This window comes from Anoplophora glabripennis, unplaced genomic scaffold, assembly GCF_000390285.2.
Source record: "Anoplophora glabripennis isolate ALB-LARVAE unplaced genomic scaffold, Agla_2.0 scaffold1327, whole genome shotgun sequence".
Classification (NCBI taxonomy): Eukaryota; Metazoa; Arthropoda; class Insecta; order Coleoptera; family Cerambycidae; genus Anoplophora; species Anoplophora glabripennis.
Genome location: NW_019417513.1, coordinates 61,084 through 68,560, shown reverse-complemented (window position 1 = coordinate 68,560; position 7,477 = coordinate 61,084). Strand labels below are relative to the sequence as shown.

The 7,477-nt window shown below is 39.8% G+C and overlaps 1 non-coding gene across 1 annotated transcript; it reads left to right on the top strand.

The window, feature by feature from the left end:
• The first annotated feature begins 7,173 nt into the window (after positions 1-7,173).
• On the top strand, positions 7,174-7,245 carry Trnap-ugg. Its single transcript has one exon. It is a non-coding gene; the product is annotated as a tRNA-Pro (tRNA).
• Positions 7,246-7,477: the final 232 nt, after the last annotated feature.

Genomic DNA, 7,477 nt, shown 5'->3' with positions numbered 1-7,477 from the left:
AAGTAAGTAAGTAAGTAAGTAAGTTTTGTTTATTGACCACTTTATATACAACAGTACATTTGAAGTCACAAATAAACTTGTACATTAATATACATTTAAAATACCGACAGAAATACAACAGATTAAAATACAACTGATAGCCCTAATAAATAAAAGACATAAATTTATCAATGCTATAAAAACAATAATTTAACAAAAACGACTTCGCAAATTTGTAGAATTTTGAGGAAGACATGTTAGCAATTACTGCATTTCCATGAATGGAGACGAATTTATTGTATAATTTTATGTCTACATTAATTAAAATGAAAAATATGGCTAGAAATTAATTTTTTGGGCCGGGAATAAATAAGGATATTGAGAATTTAGCAGAGTTGTGCAAATTGCTCATTACATAAGATAAGTCCCCCTAAAACTGAAATAAATCCATGGAAATGGCCTGACGAAGTATTTGAACGTATTCACATCGATTTGCCGGATGTATGACTTATACGTTAGGTTTGTCCGGTTTTTTGTCGGATGGATTACGTTAGGGTAGGTTCGTCCGGTTTTTTTGCCGGATGTGTGACTTTTACGATAGGTTTGTCCGGTTTTTTTGCCAGATGGATTACGTTAGGTTAGGTTTGTCCNGCTATGTAATGAAAGTTGAATTTGGAGCACGTTGGGAATGATTGAAATCGATTTTACTGGAAAACGGCACATTCTAGTGAAATTTAACAAGAGGACCTTTTTTATGTTAAATACTTCAAATTTCAATATTTTCGAGTCAGGAACTAGAAAAAGACTACAAAAAAAATATGATTAAATTTATCCCTGGGTCCTGCATTTTCTCACGCCCCTGTAGCAAATTTTGAAATGTATTTTATGAGACCTATTAAGCACGTCAAGGTTAATATCTCACCAAAATTTCGTGACTTAATGTCGAGCCGTTTGATCTCACCAAAATTTCGTGACTTAATGTCGAGCCGTTTGGATGTTACGCATTAAAAACTGTTTCCGAGGTTACCCCTTTAGGAGAGCGTAGCTCCCTTAGGAGACGCCACTGACAAAAATTATAGTAGATATATGAGGCCGGTTCTGGACCAGGAAGTGACGTGGCAAGGTCACCTGGGGTCAAGGTCACCCCAAGGTCATGTCAACGTCACCTGGGCCAAGGTCACCCCAAGGTCACGTGAAGGTCACCGGGGGGGGTCAAGGTCATGTCAAGGTCACCTGAGGTCAAGGTCTACTAGGGTCAAGGTCACCTGGGGTCAAGGTCGTCACATGGTCAGTGTTTATCGAGTTCGGCGCGCTCCTTCAGCGGCTTCTTGTGGGCATTGTCGTTGTGCAAGAGATGCCCGGGTGTTGGCATGCAAGAAGTGTCATGGCGGCATGGAAGTGACGTCACATGGCCAGATGGTGGTAAATTTAAAATTCAATCACGATAAGGGCAGGTCAATGACCTCCAAACAGCATTGCGTCATTCTTATCTGGTATTGTAGCATTCGAGGTCAAGTTTCTACAAGTTCAGACCTGTTTTTTAGCATAAACCTGATATATTATTTCCTGTAATACTGCCACGCTAGCATAAACTTTAACCTGATATATTATTTCCTTTAACAGCATTGCATCATTCTTATCTGGTATTACATCATTCGAGGGCAATGACCTCCAAACAGCATTGCGTCATTCTTATCTGGTATTGCATCATTCGAGGGCAATGACCTCCAAACAGCATTGCATCATTCTTATCCGGTATTGCATCATTCTAGACCAAGGTCACGTCAAGGTCATCGAACTCTGACCGTTTGGGGTCAAGGTCAAGTCAAGGTCATGACCTCTGGTCGTCTGGTGGTCAAGGTCACTTCAAGGACTTGTCACGGTCATGATCTCTGGTCGTTTGGGGACAAGGCCACGTCAAGGTCATATCAAGGTCAGGACTATAAACGAATGAAGTACATAATGATTTGTAAAGTCTTATAACTGGTTTTTCTTATTCATGAAAGGTAGAGGAATAGAGGAAATAAAACAAACAAGGACAAGTAAACATGTATTAAGCATATTAAAATATAATAAATATAATATTATAACGTAATTGGTACAATTCTTGTAGATGTAGGTCCATTCTTCGCTGCGGAAAATCGATGAGGATTCGTAAATACATCATCCCACTTGTCTTGAATGTTCATGTTTTGAAACTGTTTAGCCATTTTACACTGGTTGTCGTAGTGTGTTATTTCGGATTTTAGTTTGCGAATTTTTTCAAGATGTTTATCTAATAATGGCTTGAGAATTTTAGAAGTCGTTTCAATTCTTCTCTTGAATCTATCTCTATCCGCAGCAAAAAATTCCCAGTATCTACGCCGAGCTGCAGTAGATGCAAAAGTCCACGTTTTCATTAGATGCACTTTATTTTTAGATTCGTAGAAAGTAACTGTTTTTTTCTTCATTGCAGCAATAGGTTGTATACCCAAAGGAAAAGATCTTCGCAGTTCCGCCTGCTGCATCTGACTGTTTTATTTGGATTCATATGATATGAACAACGGAGTACATCTACTTGGAAACGTGGTGGGGGGTTATCCCAGTAATTTTCACATTTTTCAACGTTTACCACATTGGGTAAGTGCTGCCAGCTGGAGGGAACCAATTGCGGTAGTATTTTCTCTAAATAATCCAGCTGTTNACCCCCGGGGTTTACACAGACGAGCCGGCGAAGCAAGAAGAGCGCCAGAAGAAAGGGCCCTAGCCGGCGGGGCCCAGCCAGGACAAAAGGAGGTCCCACAAAGCGCCTACACCGGCCGCATTTGCGGTCGGGGTAGACGACGGATGGGGCCCACCTACGAAGGCTGTCCAGGCCTACACGAGATGAGGCAGGATAAAGAGGGATAATCCCCCTCGATCCCAAATCATTGAGGCCAATTTCTAGCCATAGAATAATGGCGCGAGTCCGGGAGCCAGCTGCAGAATTCGTTGAGTTATTTTCTAGATAAAAAATTTGAGTTTACATGAGTTTTTATCCCAACTAAGGTCAGGCAATGATATAAAACTCCTAGAACGGTAATGGTGGATACCACCCTACCCTCCCACGCGTATAGAAATTCAAAAAATTTTGTAATCGTTAAATGGACCAAACTCAAATATAAGGCATTTGATGCTGAGTTTAGTCGATTAAAGCTAGTCAGCTGGCTCATTGATGGTAATTAGTACGTCAGCTGACCGTCGGAACAGGTGAGATGAAAAAATAATTGAAAATTATATTTTATGTACTGAAATTGAAATATAGTGCAACTTATAGTGCATACAGTGCCATAAAAATAGTCAGCTAGCCAATCGTTGGTAATAAGATCGTCAGCTGAGGCAATCAAACCCCCTGCGGCAGCGCGCTCGTGCGCCCATCGAATGATATGTTTTTCGCATTAACTGACTACTCTTTTGCCCATGAACCGCCAACTGACAATATTTTTTGCTTTGTATACGCAATAAACCATCGCTTGGACCCATTTTAGATTGATAAAAATTTTTTTCCCGCAAAATACGAGCAAAAGATCCCTCACGTTACAACCAGCGGATTTACCTGTATATTTCTCTCGACGGACCGACATTTTTTACCCCTGTACTGATATTTGACGAACTTTTTTCATTTGAGCACATGATATACTCAAAATTTTTGCATAACATTGTAATTACGTGAATATTCATGATTGTGCATCGGACTGATTCGCGTCTTAATTGAATTTTCATTGAATTAGCTTTTTACACGTAGCGTTCATTGAAATTATTATAATATACAGGGTGTTTCATAATATATGCGCAGGACTTCAGGATGCGATAGCTCGTCCAAAAATTTGAAAAAAAGCTTGTATTAACTTACCCTCTAAAATGCACAATTTTCGAGATACAGGGTGTTGAAATTGTAAAAAAAATTTCGTTTTTTGCGAATATCTCCGGAACCGTTTATCGTACAGAAAACAGCTTTTGTAAGCATTTACTACTCATAATAAGCTATGGTCTGTGCGAGAAAAAAGTAAATTTTTTCAAAGTCGTAATTGGTGAAGATTTTGAAGGGGAAGTGGGTGTTTTTCTCCCCAACTTCTACGCCACTGGAAAAAGTACGGTTTTGAGACGCCCATTTGAACCGCCAATGTTTTCTACACAAAAACTGTACTCTTGGTCATAAGCTCTAAAGTTCACCGTTTTCGAGAAAAATCTACTTTTATGTTGAAAAACATGGTCAATTTTTTAAATAAAATTTTTTTACTAATTAAACAAAATTTATTTAATCGTTAGAACAAGTAACAAAACCAAACGTTAACTTCATGGTTGCAAAATTAAAAAAAAAAAACAAATCGTACACAGTTAAATTAAATGTTGGAGATGTCCTCCGTTAGCTTCAATGCACGCAGCAATTCTTCGACGCATTGACTGTCTAACACGCAAGAAAATTTCCGGAGTGTTCCGAATTATGTCGCAAGATGCAACAATACGTTCTCTTAATTGATCAACATTTTCAACGGGAGTAGCGTAGACTAGGGTTTTGAGATGGCCCCAAAAGAAAAAATCTAAACAATTAAGTTCGGGAGATCGCGGGGGCCAAGGGTGGGGACCTCCTCGACCGATCCAACGGTCTTGGTATTCGTCGTCCAAGTATTGGCGAGCAACCAAACTAAAGTGGGCCGGAGCTCTATCATGCATAAAGTACATGTTTTCTCTTACTTGAAGCGGTACATCTTCCAGCAGTTCCGGCAGTACTTCTTCTAGAAATTGTCGATAATCTGCACCGTTTAATCTGTTCGGTAAAAAATGTGGGCCTATCAAATGATCACCGACGATGCCAGCCCAAACATTCACGGAAAATTGTTGCTGATGATTGCCTTCTGCAATTTCATGTGGATTTTCTTCAGCCCATATGTGGTTATTGTGAAAATTGAAAATACCATCTCTCGAGAAAGATGCTTCATCGGTAAACATAACTTCGGCTCCAAACTGAGACATGACATTTTCCCATAGTCGTTGGTGAATGAGTTGAAACAAGTTATGATGTGGTACTTGGCGATCACGATGTCTTTCTTGATACAACCGCCTTGCTTCTGCCGAATTACCGTTCGCCATTCCGTAAAGGTAATGCATTTCGCACATTTCAGCGTTTGTGTAATTCATTTTTACTTTTGTAATACAAATTGACTTTTCGCAGGTACAAACTAATTGTTATTTTGACAGGAGGTAGCTTTTGTTTTAAAATTTAAAGCCTACTTGATAAAAAAAATTATAATACATTTAGTAAAATAAAAATTTTATTTAAAAAAATTGACCATGTTTTTCAACATAAAAGTAGATTTTTCTCGAAAACGGTCAACTTAAGAGCTTATGACCAAGAGTACAGTTTTTGTGTAGAAAACATTGGCGGTTCAAATGGGCGTCTCAAAACCGTACTTTTTCCAGTGGCGTAGAAGTTGGGGAGAAAAACACCCACCTTCTCTTCAAAATCTTCACCAATTATGACTTTGAAAAAATTTTTTTCTCGCGCAGAACATAGCTTATTATGAGTAGTAAATGCTTACAAAAGCTGTTTTCTGTACGATAAACGGTTCCGGAGATATTCGCAAAAAACGAAATTTTTTTTACAATTTCAACACCCTGTATCTCGAAAATAGTGCATTTTACAGGGTAAGTTAATACAAGCTTTTTTTCAAATTTTTGGACGAGCTATCACATCCTGAAGTCCTGCGCATATATTATGAAACACCCTGTATAGTAGGTATAAAGAATAAAATATATTTTTAATGAATAATAAGTGAGATTTATTGATAGTAGTAGGAATAGCAGTAGTATAAAACATGATTTATTACGTTACATTTCGAATCATTGGAAATGATCTTATGTTGTATTTTTTTTTAAATGTTGTGAATTTAACTTATTAGTTTCAAAATAATAATCAAATAAAACATACAGATTACGGTATATACATATGTACAGTATTACATAAAATACAAAAATCTTGAGATGAAAAAGTAGATATAAAAGGCCGGTTCTGGACCGGGAAGTGACGTGTCAAGGTCATATGGGGTCAAGGTCACCAGAGGTCAAGGTCACCTGAGGTCAAGGTCACCTGAGGTCAAGGTCACCCCAGGGTCACCTGGGGTCAAGGTCGTGTCAAGGTCACCTGGGGTCAAAGTCACATGGCCAGTGTCCATCGCTCCTTCAGCGGCTTCTTGTGGGCATTGTGTTGTGCAAGAGATGCGTGGGTGTTGGCATGCAAGTGTCATGGCGGCATGGAAGTGACGTCATATAAGAAGTGTCATGGCGGCATGGAAGTATCGTCATATAAGAAGTATCATGGTGGCATGGAAGTAACGTCACATGGCCAGTTGGTGGTAAATTTAAAATTCAGTCATGATAAGGGTAGGTCAATGACCTCCAAACAGCATTGCGTCATTCTTATCTGGTATTGCAGCATTCGAGATCAAGTTTCTACAAGTTCAGACCTGTTTTTTAGCATAAACTGTAACCTGATATATTATTTCCTTTAACAACATTGCGTCATTCTTATCTGGCATTGCATCATTCGAAGCCAATGACCTCCAAACAGCATTGCGTCATTCTTATCCGGTATTGCATCATTCTAGACCAGTCACGTCAAGATCATCGACCTCTGGTCGCCAAGGCCACGTCAAGGCCATCGACCCCTGGGCGTCGGGGGTCAAGGTCATCGACCCCTGGTCGTATGGGGTCAAGGTCATCGACCTCTGGCCGTCTGGGGTCAAGGTCATGAACCCTGGTCGTATGGGGTCAAGGTCATCGGCCCCTGGTCGTCAGGGGGTCAAAGTCATCGACCTCTGGTCGTCTGGGGACAAGGTCACGTTAAGGTCATTACCCCTGGCCGTCTGGGGTCAAGGTCATCGACCTCTGTTCGTCTGGGGTCAAGGTCACGTCAAGGTCACAACCTCTGGTCGTCTAGGGGCAAGGTCATCGACCTCTGGTCGTCTGGGTCAAGGTCATCGACCTCTGATCGTCTGAGGTCAAGGTCACCTAGGGTCAAGGTCACCTCAATATAAGATTTGTTCTCTACTGGTTCAGACCTGTTTTCTACAGGTTCAGACTTGCTTTTTAGTATAGACTAACCTGATACATTATTTTCTTTATAATTGTAGTGTCAACAAAAATTCAAAATTCAAATTCAATTCAAACATAGCATGAGCCTCTTTAGCTCAGTGGTAGAGCACTGGTCTTGGAAACCGGAGGTCGTGAGTTCAAATCTCACAGGAGGCAATTAAATTTTTTTCAAAAATGTCAGGTGTGGGGATTCGAACCCACGCTCCGTTTGGGAACCAAGGCTTAAACAAGGCGCCTTAACCACTCGGCCAACCTGACTCGATAGGTATATGAAAAAGAAACGAGATAAAAAATTTTTTTATCTATTTATTGGCATAAAGTAGGTGGAATACATGATGTATATGGGATAGTTATTTAACATCATATTCGAACTGTTGCTGAAAGTTCT